The sequence below is a fragment of the Euprymna scolopes genome, chromosome 27 (genome assembly GCF_053919585.1).
Source record: "Euprymna scolopes isolate OS-2025 chromosome 27, ASM5391958v1, whole genome shotgun sequence".
Lineage (NCBI taxonomy): Eukaryota > Metazoa > Mollusca > Cephalopoda > Sepiida > Sepiolidae > Euprymna > Euprymna scolopes.
The window spans coordinates 93,255,350-93,276,433 of NC_136508.1; the positions used below are offsets into that span (position 1 = coordinate 93,255,350).

At 35.5% G+C, this 21,084-nt stretch overlaps 1 protein-coding gene and 1 pseudogene across 2 annotated transcripts in view; one reads left to right on the forward strand and one right to left on the reverse strand.

Annotated features, from left to right (window-relative positions):
* The window catches only part of LOC145248995 (etoposide-induced protein 2.4 homolog), a 75,244-nt gene extending 57,966 nt beyond the window's left edge, over window positions 1–17,278 (reverse strand). Inside the window, exon 1 of one of the 2 annotated variants that reach the window (XM_080110840.1) lies at window positions 16,888–17,278. The gene's annotated coding sequence lies outside the window, so the exon portion shown is untranslated. The remainder of the gene's footprint in view (window positions 1–16,887) is intronic. The other variant, XM_080110841.1, reaches the window with a different exon arrangement.
* On the forward strand, window positions 9,183–9,299 carry LOC145249309 (5S ribosomal RNA; annotated as a pseudogene).
* Window positions 17,279–21,084: the final 3,806 nt, after the last annotated feature.

A 21,084-nucleotide genomic window follows, 5' to 3' on the forward strand; every position in this document is an offset into this window, starting at 1 on the left:
ACCCTTTACCTACATGTCGATTTGGAAATGACATCACGCTGTCATGTTCACTAGCCTCCTTCTCTCGGTAGCCGTGATGATATACACACTTTTATTCCGATGTTTGACACCCTGATTTTACTGTTTTTGTTGCTGTTTCTCTATAGTGGTTATCATTTTGGTCAATCTCTGCCTTTTATTTCAAGCAAGCTCTGATTCCTGTTAACATTTAGGTAATATTGACCAATCAGGCAAAAGTATTTAAGATATTTTTGGAGTATTATATCTATCTATATTTTTATAAAGTAATAGGGTTCGTGTGTTTCTGTCTGTGTGTACAGCTCTCCATCATCAACGAAATATAAAGGAGGTAAGAGGGTAGATCTCTCCTGGTAGAGAAACATTAGAACCCATTTTAGGATGTTTCTGTTATAGGAGACATAAGAATCAATGCCTAATTTCTTTATATACTAGTCTACAAACCACCCCCATATCGAATGACTTATGCTCATTTGCATATCACATTATATTAAATCTCTTTAACTAATTACCTCGACCTTATTACATATTGCAAATATTCTAATCATTTCAACTGTACTATTTACAAAATCTATTTAACATTTAATTATTTAATATATTTTCATTTAATTTTATATTCGATTTTCAAAACAATTCATTGGCGAGCAAAGCTTTATGTTTTGGGATTGTATTGAAAATGTAATGGAAATTTCAATTTCGTTCCGTTTTAATCTTTTATATTTTACTTGCCAATATAATTGAAAGAATACAATTCAACTATCGTAATTTTATATAAATAAACAAAAACAAATATTTTAAAATAAAACTTTATTAAAAAATAAATAATTTTATTTTTAAATGAAAAAAATCAATTTAGTAAAATAATTGTATTAAACACCCCCAGCCTTGTCAGCAAACCTGTAAACCTATAAAAGTTAACATTTCGAATGTAAACAGTGATTTTTCGATTTTGTCAGCGCTTGCCGCAATTAAACACAATTAAAACGGAACTAACTTTATTTCCATTCTATTTTTTAAACAACCCCCAAAACATAACGCTCTCTTCCAGTTATAGCCAATTTTTTTTAATTAAATAAAACAGGTCAAAATAAACAGATAAGCGCATTTTCTTTTACATTTTTCTTACAACCATTGTCATTTAACCAACTGCAGGATATCGTTACTTTTGTGGGGTTGTTTTGAAAATGGCACGGAGATTATAATTTCGTTCCAATTTAATCTTTCTGGTCGAGCCTATTTCGAAAGCCTGTTTATCATAGATTTGAACTACAAATAATTTATTACATTTTGATTATTACTATAAAGCTTATATTTATTTCATTTTTCTATTTATATATTGAATTAGTTATTTCCAGTCTTATTTAAACTTAGTGCTTTCTTTAAACCGGATGAACCTTTTATAAAAATATGAGTTTAACGTAAAGAACACGAACAAGGTTTTATTCAACTGAATTTCTTCCAGTTTACTAACAAAATATATAAATTTAAAAGAGATATAAATAATAAAATAAAAAGGTTATGTAATTTAAAAGAAATACACGTACTCACAAAAGCAGAACTTTTTTTTACACATTTTTTTCTTTAAAACCATAACAATGAGACTAACAATTACCTAGATCTTAGTAATTATTTGTTTTAATAGAACTGTTTTAATTGTACTGTTTACTTAGTTAACCTAAGTTGGTATTACATTTATTTTACATTTACTTTTTTTTTTAATTATTACTTTTAGACTGTGACGTTTACACCCGGAAGTAATGAGTCACACGTAGGTCGCTTTTATTCATTCCTTTTGGTCAAGATCAAAGTGTAGTATCTGTTCTTCAGATGCTGCACTTCATTTTCTTGTTCTCTTTCGGTGGAGGAGAAATCCTTCACGACTGAGACAATTTTTTATTTTTGTACCTTTTCTCCACGTTAAAAAACGACCCTGGTGTCTAACTCTGTCCCGTGGGGAGGCATAGTAAATAGGTACAATATAATTGTTTATAATTGTACTATTCAGAAATATTATTTATAGTTCGTCCATTTCAGTTAGTATACATTTCCTTTACGCTTAATTAATTTACAATCATTAATATCGTTAAACAATTCCGTTTAAAACCGAAATTATGCCACCCAAACGAAGTAGAAACGAAAGTGAGGAAGAAAGAATGGAAAGATTGGAAGCTAATAGACTAAGAGTTGCTGCAATTCGCTCCAATGAAAACAATTCAGATAGAGAAAGACGTCTAGAACTTAACAGGATACGTCAAAGAGAAAGGAGAGCAAGACTGTCAGATTTGGAAAGAGAAACCCAACGTGAAGCTGACAGAACTAGACATGCTGTAAGGCGGTTAAATTCATCACAAGATGAAATTCAAGAAAGGCAAAGATATGCACTGGAAAGAGAAGCAATATTACGATCGAATGAATTATATGAGGTAAGTAGACGTACACAAGGTCAGTTGAGAGTGGCTCAACGACATCAGAATGAATCGGAAACCCAACGAAGCTTTCGCCTATACCAAGGGCAACAACGAGAGGCTGCATGGAGAGAGAGTATGACTTTGCCCCAGCAATTGACAGAAAACGAGGCAGCTAGACAACGAATGACTGCTTTGAGACACCATGAAATAGAACACTGCAATAGAAAAGGATTGCTCTACAACAAAAATGACTCTCTCACTACAGCTGATATAGGAAAAATGGACAAAGTATGTCAACATTGCTCAGCTGTAAAATTTAAAGGAGAAACCCCTGGTTGTTGTTGTTCTTCTGGCAAAGTTGTGCTTGATAGCTTTCCACCACTGCCTCAGTTGCTTCAAGATTTGCTCTCCGGCAATGGTCCCATCTCTAAAGATTTTCTGCAAAATCTACGCAGTTATAACAATTGTTTTGCAATGACATCATTTGGTCACAAAATTGCGGCAGTACATGGGTGGAATCCTTCTTTTAGAATTCGAGGCCAGGTTTGCCACCAGATTGGGAGTCTTTTACCACCTGAAGATGAAACAGCAAAGTTTATTCAAGTCTACTTCTTGGATAGTCTGGAAGAGGAACTACATAATCGGGGACGTGACAGTAGACTCAATAGAGACATTCTCCAAAGTCTGACTGAATTTTTACATGAGAACAACAGCTTTATTTGTCAGCTGAAAACAACAAAGGAGAGGATTGAAGAAGAACACTTGGTAGAACATAAAGTTGTCATAAGGGAAGACCGAAGGCCGCAAGAAGAGCATCCACGGCGATTCAATGCTCCAACAACAACGTATGAGATTGGAATATTAATGGAGAATGAACCAACAGCTAACCGGGATATTGTCTTGCATTTTAGAAATGATACATTAAAATGGATCTCCGAACTACATCCCCTCTACGATACTTTAATGTACCCGTTAATGTACCCCTATGGTTCTCCATCTTACAACATCTACATGAAGGCATCCAATGGGCGAAAAGTTACCCAACAGCAATTTTATTCGTACCATTTAATGACTCGGCCTGGAAACTATTTTCTCTGGTACCGAAGGCTATTTCAACAATGGCTGGTGGATGTGTACTGCAAGATTGAAACAGAACGTTTACAGTTCCTGAGGCGTGAGCAACAGACCCTGAGAGCTGACAATTATAGCAACTTGAGAGATTCAATTCTTAGGGAGGATGGGAATCCAGAACAGTTTGGTCAACGAGTTGTACTTCCGGCAACTTATACAGGAGGCCCTCGATACATGTTTGAGCGTCAAAGTGATGCCATGGCATATGTTCGGCGAATGGGCCGAGCCGACCTCTTCATCATGTTCACAACAAATCCAAAGTGGACAGAAATTACAGAAAATTGTCTTCAAGGGCAAGACCCTCAGGATCGTCCAGATATTGTTGCCAGGGTTTTCAGGCAGAAGCTAAAAAAAGTTACTTGAATTTATTAAAAAGGGAGGATTTGGCAGGTTGAGGGCTTTCCTGTACAGTATTGAATATCAAAAAAGAGGACTGCCGCATGCACACATCCTCACCTGGCAGGCCCCAGAGGACAAACTTCTACCAGAAAAAATGGATCTCTGCATATCTGCAGAGATCCCTGACAAAGAGGAAGATCCTGATCTTCATGCTAAAGTGATGGCACATATGGTGCATGGACCTTGTGGACCATTTAATCCAAATTGTCCATGTATGATTGACAACAAATGTTCCAAAAAATACCCAAAAGAATTTCTTCAGTGTACCAAGCAAGGCCAAGACTCTTACCCCAAGTACAGGTGAAGAAAACCAGAAGATGGAGGCCAGACTGGTACAATAAGGATGAAGAGAAATGGTCGGTATGTTAATCAAGAAATAACAAACCAGTGGATTGTTCCGTACAACAAGGTCCTCCTTCAGCAGTTCAACGCTCACATTAACGTAGAAATTTGCAGCTCGATCCAAAGCATCAAATATGTCCTCAAATACGTGAATAAAGGATGTGATCAAGCAGTGTTTGAACTACAAAGAACTGATGGAGCAGCTAACCAACAAGGCCAAGTACAAAGTCACATTGTGGATGAGATCCAGCAGTTCCAGAATGCAAGGTATGTCGGCAGTTCAGAGGCAGCCTGGAGGATATTGGAACATCCCATCCATGAACATTTCCCCCCAATTGTACAACTTTCTGTTCATCTTAAAAATGGGCAGCGTGTCATGTTCTCAGCTGATACTGCTCTGGAACGAGCCCAAGGTCCACCGCCTGCCACAACTTTGACAGCATTTTTTCAACTCTGCCATGAGGATGACTTTGCAAGGGGTCTCAAATACGTAGAAGTCCCTGAGTTTTACACTTGGAACAAATCGACAAAGAAATGGATGAGAAGAATGCGTGGGGTACAAGTTGAAGGTACTGAAAATGATGATGTATGGAAGGCACCATGCATTGGGAGAATCTACACGATTAGTCCAAAAGCAGGGGAGTGTTATTTCTTACGCCTGTTGCTCAATGAGGTTGCTGGTCCAACTTCATTTCAAAATTTGCGAGCATACAATGGTCAGGTGTTTGAAACATACAGAGCAGCGTGCCTTGCTCGAGGCCTTCTAGAAAATGACCATCACTTGCATCAAGCAGTAGGAGAGGCAAGTGCCACTCAATCACCTTCAAATTTGCGAAGCCTATTTGTGATAATTTTAACAGCCTGTGAGCCAAGAAATCCTCTTGAGATCTGGATGGCTTTTCGTGATGTAATATCTGAAGACATTCTTCACAGATACAGGCAAGAAGTTAACAATCCAGAAGCAGATTTTAATGAGGACATCTACAATAAAACTCTTTGTCTAATTGAAGAAAAAGTTCTCCTTATGTGCGGTCAACCATTGGCAAGCTATGGATTACCTGCACCAATGCAAGGGAGAGATGAAAGACTCGCGAGAGAGTATCAACGTGAAGTTACTTATAATCTTGAAGAACTTCCCTACAAGCAGAAAATATGCAAGAAAAACTGACCGATTCTCAAAGAGAAGTTTACAATTCATTCATGGCAATATTGGAAGCACAAGGTGAAATGAACAAAAACATGATGTTTCTTGATGCTCCAGGTGGTACGGGCAAGACTTTTGTAATCAATTTGATCCTTGCAAAGATTAGATCCATGAGAAAGATTGTGCTTGCAACAGCATTCAGTGGCATTGCTGCTACTCTACTACAAGGTGGCCGCACTCTTCACAGCACTTTTAAAGTACCCTTGGATACTCATCGAATGGATCAGCCAGTTTGCAAAATTACTGGTAACTCAGCCTTGGCAAATGTAATTAGAGACACCTCTGCAATCATTGTAGACGAAGCCCCAATGACGCACAAGAGTGCTTATGAAGCAATTGACCGAACACTGCAAGACATCACAGGAAACAAGAATCCCATGGGTGGCATTCCAACCTTATTTTGCGGTGATTTCCGTCAAATCCTCCCAGTGGTTAAAAATGGCACAAGGGCTAACATTGTCAATGCAAGTTTGAAACAATCCTATCTCTGGAGGCACGTTATAGTGAAGAGACTGACTACTAATATGAGAGCCTATATCTCTGATAACACAGCTGCAGCAGACTTCTCAAAATTGCTTCTCCAAATCGGTAATGGTCAGTTTCCTATCACTTCTTCACCTGACACAATTAAGATTCCAACTGCGCTTGGTAAATGTGTCGGTAATCAGAAGCAACTGAAAGACAAAGTGTACCCAGACCTGCAAAACAATGGAAAATCACCGGATTGGCTTGCTGAGAGGGCTATTATTTCGCCATTAAACAGCAATGTGAATCATTTGAACAATTCAATAATGGATGAATTTCCAGGAGACACAAAGCAATACAAGTCAGTTGATTCAGCTACTAATGAATATGAAGCTGTTCACTACCCTGTGGAGTTTTTAAACTCTTTGGAGATATCTGGAATGCCTCCACACATTTTAAATCTCAAAATTGGATCGCCAATCATGATTCTTCGATCCTTGGAACCGCCAAAAACAACAAACGGAACCAGATGTGTTATCACCAGATTGCACACCAATGTACTTGAGGCCACCATTTCCTGTGGTCCCTACAAAGGCGAAACCGTTCTACTGCCAAGGATCCCCTTAGTTCCATCGGACTCAGTACTTCCATTTAAATTCCGGAGACTCCAATTTCCTGTGAAGGTGTGTTTTGCAATGAGCATAAACAAAAGTCAAGGTCAGACATTTAACACCATTGGCGTAGACTTGACATCAGACTGCTTCAGTCACGGTATGTTCTACGTCTCCATCAGCCGGACAGGAAGTTCAGAAAAACTCTACATTCTGGCTCCAAATCAAAGCAGCAGAAATGTAGTTTACCCTGAGGCTCTTTAGTGAAAAGTTCGAGAAATAGATATGAGGAAAAACTGACATGATCTGATTGTGGTAAGTTTTTAGTATTGAATGTGCAAGATAAAATTTAAGCAAGAGTTGAAAATGACTTCAATGAAAAATTTACTATGTAACATCAAGTAACCTTCCTTTTTGATGAAAATGTTTTGTGAAGTTCCTGATTGAATTTCAGTCACTACAAGAGGTAGTTAAAATGTTAATCACCTTATGCAATCGTTGCTCTTACAACATCAACTTACTGGAAAGGTGCCCACAGATTTTGGTACCCGAGTGCGCAACAAAGCTCCGTGCGAAGCACGGGTATCTTTGCTAGTATATATATATATATATATATATATATATATATAAATATAAAAGGATCAATTAGACTTGAAACATCCCAGATTCAGAAAATACCAAAAGGACACTTTTCTTTTTTTAGTTCTCAGCAATTTTATTCTTATTTTACTTCCAATTAAATTATAAATAAACAATATCTACACATACTTTGTAATTAAAAAAAAAAAAAAAAAGAAAGGTTTTATTTACAAAACGTTTTGTTTTGTAAACTTTAGATACGTATAATTTTTTTTTGTTTTAGTAACACCAAATTTTTAAAAAACTTTAAATATGTATATATAAAAAAAAGTTACAAAGTTTTTTAGGACCATTTGGATTTCAAGCACCCGAAAATAAGCAATGGACAAGAAGACCATTTTGTTTTTTGAGTAACAGATTTTTTAAAAACTTTTACTCCCAGCCGAGTTGAATTGTAAACAAAAGAATACCTACTTTCATTTGTACATCAGATTTTATATTTTAAAAAATACTTTACAATTTAATTTTTAACTATTAAAAGTTTCTTTAATAAAGAGTTTTATTCACAAAAGGTTTTGTTTTGTTTTTTTAATTAAAAATGTGTGTATTACAAAATGTGTTTGTAAATAAAAACTTTTATTTTTTAAGTACTTAGCAGCAAGAGACGGATATGCAAAACTTTTTTTTTTTTTTAATTAAAACTATTCTTTTAAATTTTGTAAAATTTACAGAATAAAAAATTATTTACAAATTTTTTTTTGTAAGCAAAATATATAAATAAAAAACGTTTAAAATCTACATCATTTTCTTTACAAATATTTATAACTTACGTTTTATAAAAAGGTTTTGTTTTAGGCAAAATGTATAAACAAACGAAATAAGATTAAAAATAGATAGAATTTATCTAGAAAAAATTTATAACTATTAAAAATAAAAAAAACATAAAAAACGTTACAATTCACGAAAGCAGAGGCGCACACAAGGTCAATTTTTATGAGAGGAAATATTTATTTTCAGAAAAAAAAAAGTTGGCGGGTGTAATAAATATTTATTTGCAGGCATAAAATAAAATTACAAAATAGTTTTATGTATAAAACTGTTTATAATAAATAAACAAAAAATAAAACATTGTAAAGATCGTTTCTATGTTTACTCCCCATAAGAGGACAGATTTAGACAAAGTGTTGGTTTTTAATGAAAGTTAAAACAAAACATTTTAATAAATGGATGTTTATCTTGCTAAAATTTAATCTTTTACAAAAAATATTTCAATAAATATTAAATTTTATTATTAGGGTACAGAAAATACCTACTTCAAAACTGTCTTTGACCTTTTGGCCAAGAGACAAGTGCAGTATCTGTTCCAATAAAACACTTATCTTTCCTCTCCTCAGTCAGTGAAGAAAAAATCCTTCTAAACTGAGGCAATTTAAATTTTTGTTCTAATCCAGACTATCTTTTTGGGGAACTGAATTTTCCCCACATTTAAAACTGATCTTGTGTCTAACTCTGCCTGTAAACTACTTACATTTTAATGCGTTTTTTTTTTTTTTAATTTGTTTCTTTTGTTTAGACATTTTGATTAAAAGAAAAAAAAAAAAAGTTTCACTTTTTTTTTTAATTAAAAATTTTTTTTTTTAATTTCTAAAATTTACAAAACAAGATGCTTTGCAAATAAATAAATAAATGAAATAAAATAACTGGCAGTAAAGATACCAGTGTCAACATGTCCTTTTGGCATTTGCTGATTTTAGGGTGCCTCAAACATAATTGATCCTAAAAAAAAAAAAAATCTTGCTAACGAGATTGGTCATTGATTTAAGTCAAAGAGTACATGGAATTAAAACGAGCATAACCAGCAGCCCTGCTGTTTTTTTTTTTGTTTTTTCTTTAACAGCGACCACGACTCTCCAAAGTCATGGTAATCTCTGGAAGACAGTAATTTCCTGTTGCTTTTCATCTTAATTTAGGGGTGCATCTCCCCCAGGGAGTTAAACGCACTCCTAGATACCAACCACATAATGCGTATACGGCATAATCGCGTTGACACACCGGTTCCCATCAGATCACCGAAGTTAAGCAACGTTGAGCCTTGTTAATACCAGATGGGTAACCATTTGGGAATTCTAGGCACTGTACGTGCTCTCCGCTTATCTCGGCATTTGTTTCCAGTTGTCCTGTACATACACCTCACTTGCAACTGGTATTCAACAATGTTGACTCAGGAGAGGTGTGGTTGGAGATTGCGCACCTCCTACTACAAAAATTTCATGCGCAAGCACCCTTTCGTGGGTATGCATAGTCTGTCAAAGACTGAAGGAGCCTTTCAAAGATACCAACCTGGAAATTTCTACGATTTGGCGTCGTAGATACAGTGCCTAGCCTTCCCAAATGGTCACCTATCTAGTACTGGCCAGGCTCACTGTTGCTTAACTTTGATGATCTGGTAAGAACCGGTGTGTCAATGTGATTCTGCCGGAAATCCAAATATTGACGTAAAATGATATTTGTGAATAAATTTTGTAAAACTTTTTTAGGTCCATATTTAGATTCCATGGAATCAGCATGGAGGCAGTCACGAAGTAAGGTAGCGAACAGATAAGAAACATTTGCAAACAAGTTCTACCCATGGAAATTCAACTGTGATAGTAAAACGAGTTCTTGCTGTGAATGCCTTATAAGAAAGAACTACATACTGGAGCTCAGTCGAGCACCTTCGATGGAAATAAGGTCAGAGTAGAGAAGGAAAGAGATCATTGCCCACTCGATTTCAAAGTCGACTTTGTCAAAACGGGAAAAAGTGCTCAATTTAACACCCCCCCCCTCAGATGTGACAACAGTCCTTGATCTTAAAACATATCTCACCCTTGCATAGGTAAAAGATTGGATCAGGAATCAATTACTTTCTGGAGCAGTGGAATGATTTAACCGATATTTCAGCAATCTTAGAAACAGGATGTTTATCTCCCTCTCACGGCACACGAAGATGTGACACAAGTCAGAGAAGTGGGATTTGACAAGCCAGCGCTACAGAGGAAGAGTACTCTAGCTGGCAAAATATGCCAAAGTAATGCCATCAGTATTCTCTCGTAGGAGTGCCTCAGGCGATTAACAATAGACTATGTTCTTCTCAAAAGATGAGAATACAAAGCTTGGGGGGTTGGACATCCTAGAACTATACAGGAGAATACACCTCAGCCAACAAAGAACAAATCACCTCAACAATGCCATAGACTCTTAGCAACACTTCCATTTTAGGTCTGGAATGAAAATCATTCCCAAGAGTTTTTCAAAACAAAGAAAGTGCCATTCATTTGAACTAAAGAATCAGAGCATTGGTGGTGAAAGGTTTGATTTGATTTGTTTTAACACATATCCACTTTTTCATTTTCTTTCTTTGAAGATTGTAATGCTTGGTATGGGGCAGCCAAACCAGCTGCCAACATTGCATTGCTTTTTATTGAAATCAACCGAGAGCTCTTTTTAGTATCCTTGCTGTTCCCTTAAGTGTAATTGTCTGGATCTCTGTTGCACTTGGTTCACCAAGAATATTAGTTAGGTAGGACTTCAGGTTCTTCTTCATAAGCTCTGTGGCACCTATAATAACTGGTATGATTGATATCTCTCTAAGATTCCAGTTTCTTTTCATATCATACCCGAGACCTTGATATTTGGTCTGTTTCTTTCTTTCAGCTCTGGTCAGACTTCCATTAGGGGCACTGACTTCAACCAAGGTTGCTACTCTTTTTGACTTATTCCATAGAACTATGCCAGGGTTCACAGCAGCATTTTCAAGTTAGGTGGCTGTAGGGATTACATGGTCAAAATGTATCGTATATTAGTCATTTTCGGTTGTTCTTTCAGGTTGATGTTCCCAGGACTTACTGCTACACTGGATGGGGTTTTTAATGTTGAATAAAATTGTCAACTATAATGCTATATAGGTAGAATAATTATTTATATCCTTAGAATATATTGTTCTCAAAAAGATATTACTTGTCAAAGAAAATTTTACAGAGAAGGTAGGGGGGATTACTCTTAGAAAAACATCACCCCAAGAAAACATTACTTCTAGAAAAAAAGTATTACTTTTTGGTATTGTAACCTTTTTTTGTTCTCAACATGATTGATCCTCAACCTCTGCCTTCTAGTATAGATTTGGGAAAACACTTTGAAATGAGTTAAAAACATATTTAATCTGAAAAGGAAACACTAGATAAGTCGATAGTCCTTAATCCGCGGAGTTTCGAAGAAATACTTTCCTTCTCATCAGAGGGTAGGAATTAGCAAAATGTGGGATTGGATTTTGCATGCAAAAGTATTTGATGAAACAACAAGTAAGTCAAAGATCTTACTTGAAAACAAAAAAGTGAAGCAGAGGGAATATGGTGAAGAAAAAGGTGATTAAACATGAATGGATAGTCTGGTGGAAGATAAATAATCCAGTGACAGTAAAATCCAAATGTATAACTTCAAAAAAGTTAAAAGAATTTCTATCTTTATTTTATTTTATATAGTCATCCACATAGAGTACTGTGTTGGCGTTTCACAGCTCATCAGTATGGCTAGACAAGCAACTACCTCAAGCCAGAATTGAAACCCGACCACCCATATGACCGTCGGAGCTTCTAACCGTTGCACTATACAGGCAGTGAATTAACAATGTTTTGACATTGTCCAGATACCTAAGCTTAATTTGTTTACACAAAGAGCATCGCTTCATACGCTAATGGTAATTTGTATATCACTTCCCAAGATAGGGAGCATTATATATATATATATATATATATATATACACTAGCAAAAGTACCAGTCGTTGACTGGGTTCAAAAACAGCCTACAGAAAATGAACTCTGATTTATGAAAGTATGATAGGTTATGAAAAGGAAGGGTTGTAAAGAGAAAGCTTCGAATTCGGGGGGGGGGGGGTATCAAAACCAAAGCAAAATATGATGAAAGTAAAAATAAAATAGATAAACCCCATAATTTATTATACCATACCTGTTCACACTGAAACACTTATCACAATATTCTGTGGATCTATATTAAAAAACCTTGTTAAACTTTGTGACATATTTCCATTCTATGGAGGTCAGGCGCGAACGAACACCCCATAATTTTATTATACCATTTCTTCAAACTGAAACATAATTATCAAAGTATACTTACGCAGATAGATTTGAAAAGTCTATTAAAGTTTGTGCCTATTTCATTTTATGGAGGCCAGGCGTGAACGCAGACCCCCCAATTTTATTATACCATTCCTATTTAAGTTAAAACATACTTATCAAAGTATTATTATGTACATCTATATCAAAAACACTTGTAAACGTTTTTTTTTTTTAATTTTTAAATTTTTTTATTTCCATACTTTATGGACCAGGCACGAACACAGACCCCACAATTTTAATGAATCATCATTATGCCAGATCAAACATATCCATTCCTGTGTCTCGATACATCTTCTATCATTATAGGTGATCAGTTTTCTATAATAGTCAACCATATAGGAGCCTATTTGTGACCAGACACACACACAGACGTTCAGCTTTATATTATATATATTTTTTTTTACAAAGAAGTCGCCACTTATCAAGGCCAGGAGGCCACTCGAGGATAAGGGTTAATGGATATACATTAGTCAATGGAATTATAGTGTAGTAAACATAAGTAGCAGAAATTTTGTAAATTGGATTACTTAGGGGGACGGTTCATCAAGAACTTGTTTACGTTGAACTTGAAAACAATCTAATTGTAGTCAGCTGGAAAGCAAGCAAACAGAAGGGAGTTCCACAGGCATGCAGTTCTAAGAAAGAAGCTTTCTTCATGGAATTTACGTTTTGATTTAGGCACAGATAAAATGTGTGGGAAATTATTGATAGTGTTTTTGGCTAGACGAGTGTTTTTCGTGAAAGTTTGGCAAGGTGGGGATCATAGATTGAAGCTCAGACGAGCACTTGCCACGAAAATAAAGATAAAGCAGAGACAGGCTCGCAACGTCTCTTCTGTGGGAAAGATGTTGCAGGGAAGAGAAAAGGGCATCCCCCACTAAGCTACGAAGTCTATTTTGAACTCTGTCAAGGCAGGATAAGAGGCTTCTAACAGCTCCTGCCCAGATGTGGCAACAGTATTCTATCATTGGTTGTACCTGGCTTTTATATAGGTAGAGAATTACATCAGGAGTGAGGTATCTCCTGGAGTGGTAGAATGATCTTACCATTTTTCCAGCAGTCTTGGCAACAGATTTGATGTACGTGTTCCATTTCAGATTAGGGTAACGGTCAAACCCAGAAGCTTGTCAAAACATCAGGCCTCCAAGACAACAGCCATTCATTTCAATTGATGGCAGATGAGAATCAGAGCGGTGATGATCTAAAGATAGGAATTTGGTTTTAGATGCATTAAAAGTAACCAGCCACCACTTTCCTCATTGTGCTCAAGATCAGAGGAGAGAGAGTGAGGGAGAACTTTGTCATTTACAGCCTTTGATGGTTGCCATAAATGTCAACGAATGATTTAAAAAAACTCTACTACTAATCCTAAGTCCATAAGGGTGGTTATCTCCCAAGATATTAGTCTGTACCATTGCAACATAGACTTAGGGTTAGTAATAGGAGTAAGGAGGGTGTTTTGTTTCTATGAGAAAAAAAATGAAATAACTTTTTTATTTATTTTATTTAGAATATTCAAAAGTAAGGTGGGGGATCAGTCTTATTTTAACATCTGTTTTGCATACTGGCATGTGGTGGACGCCTTTTCTGACTTCAAACTAACATATCTCTGGCTAGGTCTGTATTTCTCTCAACTTCACCATTCAGAAAAACACAAACAAGTTGATAAAAAAAATGACAGCCTCTTTTGGAGCCATCGTCTTCAAGATGGCCAAATAAAGAAGTGAGTAAAACTAACTTCAAAATGTTTTCTTAAAGTTAAATTTTAAACTTTCGATAGTTATTTTAAAGAAATTATTTGCATTACGTAATCTTTTTTTTGTTCCATATCTTTTGAACATAATCACATTTTAACTGATAAAAATAACTTGGAATTATAAAATGTTTGGTACTTATGCAAAGATAGCGTGCTGAAATAGGGTTATTATTGAGAACCCCATTCTTGAGAGGGAAGTGCGTTTATAACTATTCTGTACTTTCACCTAACAATTTAATGAAGTAAACGTAAAATTTTGATTTAAATTGAAAATTCTGACGTTTTTTAATTTTTTAGATGAATATTGATTATTTGGCTTATTTGGATTCATCGGCTACTGTCCTCATCTTGAATAGGATTTTCACATTCGGTCAATATAACCTCCGACCTTCTTCAGGTGTATCTTATCAAATTCGGGAATTTGGATGGAAATTCAAGTGGAACACTTTAACTTCTCTTTGACTGACAGAACAAGGGCACGCTACTTCCATGAAGTAAATAAAAGGTCCCGCTCAAAATTCCGTTCAAATTTCCCAAGTTCGACAAGATACACCTGAAGATGGTCGGAGGTTATATCGACCGAAACGTTGTGAAAATCACATTCAAGATGAGAACAGTAGTCTGATGAATCCAAATAATATGATTGAAAATATTAAAAAAAAAAAAAAAAAAAAAAAAGCATAAGTACCAAATGTTTAAAATGGTAAAAAGATAACATTATTTTAGTACGAAAGATATTTTTGAATATTTAAAATATATTTATATAGAAATATTTTGTTTCAAAAAAGTAATTTCAACTTTCATAGTTTACGTTTTTATAATTTTCTATTTAAAATATAATCATATTTAAAATTTTCATAAATTTTATCACATAATTTTATCAGAAACAACGTATCATAAAACAGTAAATACTTTCAATTGAATCATCATCATATCTTATCGCAATAGAAATTAACCCATCGCATGGCGGTGCTATTTGCCTCCTTAAGGTCTTGGTTTGAGCAATGACGACCCAATCGGCAGTTTTCTGTAAGATGGTGCATCGCTTGTACCTCTCCACATGGACATAAAGGTGAGGTGTCTAGGCCCCAATTGTGGAGATTGTCTTTTGGCTCTGGCTCTATTTAGAATCACCCAGTTTTTTCTACCAAGGTTTGAACCCTGGGGGAGTGTTTCTTTTGGGTCTGGTAGGGCTTCATTTTTATTCCTGCTGTTTGTTATAGTCTTGTCATCATTCCATTCTATAGGAGGCAGCTTTCAATTGAATTACGAAACCGATGTTTATTATTTTTGTTTGTTTTATGTTTTATGATAGCATAAGAAACGTTAAAAACGAAAATATTTTTTTTAAATAAAGTATTTCCATATGGCTTCGTATTTCGTTTCAGGTTTAGTGACTTCAGTTCAGTTCCATATTTTCTAAACAGAGTTCACTCCCGGCCTCTTTGTGTACTGAATTTTTGGATTTAACCTTTACAACTTTGCCATTCGGACTTGGGGTAGTGGCAAAATAATTAGGCCCCCCCCTTTTTTTAAATTTAAGTCAATATTTAAATATTTGTAGAGGGTGCTCAGTTATAGTGAATCGATCACCCATTTTAGAACCACGTTCTTAGGCCACATTTCGCGAGTTTAGTCGTTTTCGGGAATTATTTTAAAAAGTAAAATTTTATAAAAAGGCTAAATTCGCGAAATTTGACCTAAAAGCGTTGAGTGCTTCTAAAATGGGTGATCGAATGTTGGGTTAGAAACTGAGCACTCCCAACAAATATTTAAATATCGACTTTTTTTTTTTTTTTCTGATAATCTAGTAGACTGGTGTTCATTCGATAATCTGCTGAAAAATATATAAAAAAGACGAAAATAAAAAAATACGATTGGGGGGGGGGGTCCGTTTCCATACGTGCGCCCTTTGTTTTAAGGGAGGTCACTATTTTACTGAAGTAGTTGAATACCAAATTTTTGGCAAATTTTTACGACTGCCCCCAAAACACCGTAATCTCCCCAGCTTTTGGAATAAACACTCCCAACCTCGAAAGCCGTTTCTTAACAGGGGGAGGTTGGGAGGGCGTTTATTCCGAAAGCCGTTCTTAACATGTGTAGTATAAACACTCCCCTGGAGCAGGTCGTAAAAAAAATACCATTTTTTTTTCTTACAATTGAGTATTTGTTTAAGAAAAATTACAATATTGCACAATTTTACATCTGAATAAAGTAGTTGAAAAAAATCATTTTTTCTTACAATTCTTAGTAAAATAGAATTACCTTTCTTAAAACAAGGAATTAACATTCCGAATAGCATGAGTAACGGTGGCTTTATTTACATATTCTGTAATTTCACCTAACAATTTCAAACGAAAGATACCGTAAAACAATCGATTAAAAACTAAGAAGCAACCGGAAGTGAAATGGAAACAGTAATCGTAAAGATTTACAACTGATCCCCCATTCTAAATTGCCTTTGTTTTCGCTCGATTTCAGCACGGTTTAATAAGTGCACAAGTACCAAACAAAATTTTTTTTAAAATACCAATTGGAAAAAAAATACAGCGCGTATGTAAATACGTCATTAAAAAACGATAAATAAAATGAAAATATATATATATCTAAATAAATAAACCAAGAGTTTTACATTTCATGAACCCGGGTTTCATTTTGAATAGTCGCTTTTCGGCTAATATCTTGAAACTTCTTAACGGATCGAGCTAATACCGTCCGCCATGGGGGCTGATCTATACAAGTACTTAAAATAAAAATTACATTATTACATTTAATTTGCGAAAAAAAAAAAAAATAGGAATACCTTTCAATGAAGAAAATCGTTTTTCTTTCTTTCTTTGTTTTTCAGGAAACAAATGAGGAATAAAGTTCAATTGTTGATTTCCTTTTTCTGTTTTTGTGTCCAGCGAGTCAGGAATGGCGAATTATTTGTTTTTACGTTTGTTTATTTTTTTCTTCTTCTTCCCGTTCAACAAATAAACCCAGCTGGTGAGTTTTTATTTCGTTGTTTATTTTCTACGAGTTTCTCCTTTCTTTTTAAGGTTGACCATTCATCTTGCTTGACGGACGAAGAAGAAAAAAATACAACTAAACCATTTCCCTTTCTCTCTCTTTTGTGCTTTCATTCGAGTACACGCACGTCTTCCGTTTCATTACACGATTATCTCCCCTTGAGTGTCAGCAACTCACCTTTCAACTTTGACCTTTTGTTTAACTTTTCTTTTTAATTTTAACAAAAGAAACTTGACGTTTATGGTCAGGGATAAACGTTACTTGGCAACATTGATTATTTTTTTTAAGGGAATACAGTTGGAAAATTAGGAAATAACGATTTATTCTGGTTTACCGACTCATTTGCAAAAAGAGTAGATTCTTTGTGTAGAATTTCGGCACTTCTACAGAATTGGGACGATATTATGTCGATAAATGTAGTTTTCAGATAAAAAAAAAAAACAATGGTTTCTACTGATTTTTTTTTATAAGTTACAATGGTAGCTTCCAAATTATGCAGTCTGAATGATCTGAATATAACTGAATTATTAAACAAAACAACTTTAATTGTGTTAGCAGGTGAAAAATTACTGCCATCTTGTTTGAATCAAAACAGAAAATTACCTTCCTTTTGAATTCTCCTGTGTTTTACGATCGTTTTCATCAAATTCTATTTTTTATGTTCTTTAATAAATAAATTTCTACCTGATCGATTTTCGTAATTTTTGGATACAATCATCTTAAAAATACGAGGAATACGTAGATACCATTGTTTTCATGTGAAATTCAGTATTAGCTTCAGACTGCTTTTGGACCATCTTGGATGAATCGAGCATCAGTTTTTGAGTGGCATAAGAGATTCCAGGAAGGTAGAGCGTGTGAGCGATGATGTATGGGAGGAGTAAGGAAGTCAGAACACTAGAGTTGATTGGCCAAATAAAGAATTTCATAGATAAGGACCGCCATGTGTCTATAGAGACAATAAGTGCACAGTTTGATGTCAGTGTGGGAACTGTACACAATTATTCATGAGGAACTGAAGATGGGGAAGATTTGTGCAAATGCATCAGTCCACAACTCCATCCTTGTCACAGACATTTTGACCAAGATAAGCATCAAGACAGTTCCTCATCTTCCCTATAATCCAGACCTTGCTCCCTGTGACTTTTGGTTATTCCCTAAGCTCAAAGAAAACCTTAAAAGCTGTCGTTATGAAACAATTAAGGAGATGCAAAGAGGCTGTGATGAGGGTCATTGACACGCTCACACAAGAGGACTTCCATGGGACCTTCCAGAAATTGTTAGAATGGTACAACAAGTGCATTGCATCCGGAGGAGATCACTTCAAAGAGGACTCGAGTTTCATGTGTGTACTACCAATAAAAGTGTCCAGAAGAAAAAAGTCTGGAAACTTATTGAAGGCACGTCATACTATGTAATGCTAGACACTGTATGTTTTTCAAACCGATTAAACGGTTTAAAGTAAACAACACCACTAAAAACTTTTCCAGATAGGTAAAAGAGTAATTTATCTTGCCTTTGATAACATTTATTTGTTATGTATATGAAATTTTTTTTACCACTTTTTCAAATCTCTGTAGATTGTAAAACAAACTCCAATTTTATATTTTCGATTCAAGAACAGTGTTTTTTTTTTTTTTGAAGTCTAATGACACAAATCTTTTTTTTTCTTTTGTAATTTTAATCTAACGATTTAACCTTTTTTTAAAAACGATTATTCTATTATTCATTAAACATATATAGATATATTTATATAGATACTAGCATTTCAGCCCGGTGTTGCCCGGGTGTTTGGAGATGTATGTTGAGCAAAAACAAAAAAAAAACGGTCAATTTTTTTTAACTTTGACCCCTATTATGACGCCTTAACATTTATTGTTTTGGGGCTCAAATCAAGTTATTAAGTTAGATACATGTCCAAGGAACCTATATCTAAAATTTCAAGTGCTTAGACCCAAAATTTGCAGAGGAGTTTGGTAGAGTTCTCAAAGATCAAATCGTTGAACTTTGACCCCTTAATCACAAAATTTCTGCCCGAAAACTGATCAGAACGATTTTCCCAAATCTCAGTACCCTGTATATCAAATTTCGAGTCTGTAGACTAAAAATTGACAGAGTTATTGCATAGGGAAATGTACACACACAGACACACAGACAGACACTTTCACTTTTATAGATATATAGATAGATAACTTGAGTGCTATCAGTTATAATCAAAACCAAAACTTCTGAAGAGTTCTTGGTAAAATTATTTATTACAAGAGATAGAAGTCCATAAAAATTAAACGGCTCAGATATAAGCATGACACAGGAAATAACACACACACTATCATATTAATACATAGATTAATAATTACTTGACAGATAACAAGAAAAAATGTGTTTTTCAAGAATTTAACTTGCAAAATTGATAAAATATATTTTTGCAAGAATTTAAACTGTTTAGAGATTATTCCTCACAGCTAAAAGAATCTTAAAGGTGTTGCATATTCATTGTGGCCAATCGTCAAATATGTTTTTAAGTTTATTTAATTTCTAAAAAAAAAATCAACCTTTGTCATTTCTTGATTCATACAATCGTTGGTGATAATAAAAACACACACAACTGGTGATAAAAATATTTTGTTTATTCAAAATAACCTTTCGGGTTTCGAATGACAGTCTTGTTAATATTGGACTTGAAGTAATCAGCTGGAAAGCAGGCACTTGAAAGAGAGTTCCATAGGCGTGCAGTTCTAAGAAAGAAGATTTGTTCATGGAATCTACGTTTAGGTTTAGGCACAGATAAAGACTGGAGGAAATTATAGATAGTGTATTTAGCTAGATGAGTGTTTCCTGTGAAAGTCAGGGTAGTGGAGGGGGGCACAGATTGGAGCTCAGACGAGCACTTGCCATGAAAATAATGATAAAGCAGAGACATCTCGCATGTCTCTTATGTGAGAAAGAGGTTGCAGGGTAGAGAAAAGGGCATCCTCTATGAGGCTACAAAGTCTATCTTGAACTCTGTCAAGGCAGGATAAGATCTTTCTAGCAGCTCCTGCCCAGATGTGGCAACAATACTCCATCCTTGGACATACCTGGCTCTTGTATAGGTAGAGAATTGCATCAGCAGGTAGATATCTACTGGATCGATAGAAGGATCCCACCATTTTTCCAGCGACCTTGGCAACGGATTTGATGTAGGTGTTCCATTTCAGATCAGGAGTAAAGGTCAAGCCCAGAAGCTTGTCAAAACATGGAGTCTCCCCAAGACGAGAGCCATTCATTTCAGTTGATGCCAGATGGGGATGAAAACGTTGATGATGTAAAGATAGAAGCTTAGTTTTAGATGGATTAAAAGTAACTAGTCACTTTTTTCCACTTGTACCACATGCTCAAGATCAGAGGAGAGAGTCAGAGAGAACTTGATCATTCCATCACCAATCTCGACTTTGCCAACGATACTTGGCTAGTCTTATGCGAAGGTCCAGCACACACTCGACGAGGTCAGTCGCATGGCCAAAATGGTTGGAATGAGAATCAATGCTTCTAAGAGAAAAATCTTCTCTGCTAACATCCCCCCCTACCCCACCTGACAGAGTGGCTGTAACTCTCGATGGTGAAGCTATGGAGGAGATCGAAAACTTCAAATACCTTGACACTAATTTTACAGCCACCGGTCAAGCAGAAGACAAAATCATCACCCGTATCAACATGGCTAGAGCAGCCTTCGTCCGCCTTCAAAAACGACTCTGGTCTTGCCAGGAGGTAAGACGTACCATGAAGCTGCAGATCTATGGGACCATGGTCAGAAGAATTCTTCTGACCATGGATGTGAGACCTGGCCACTGAACAGAAAGGATCTTCATAAACTTGAAGTCTTCAATCACTACTGCCTCCACTGTATCCTGCGTATTCACCTCTCTGACCAGATCCCTAACTCGACCATACGCGCTAGATGTAACATCCTTGGCCTGAAAGAAACTCTACTGAAAAGGAGACTCTGGTG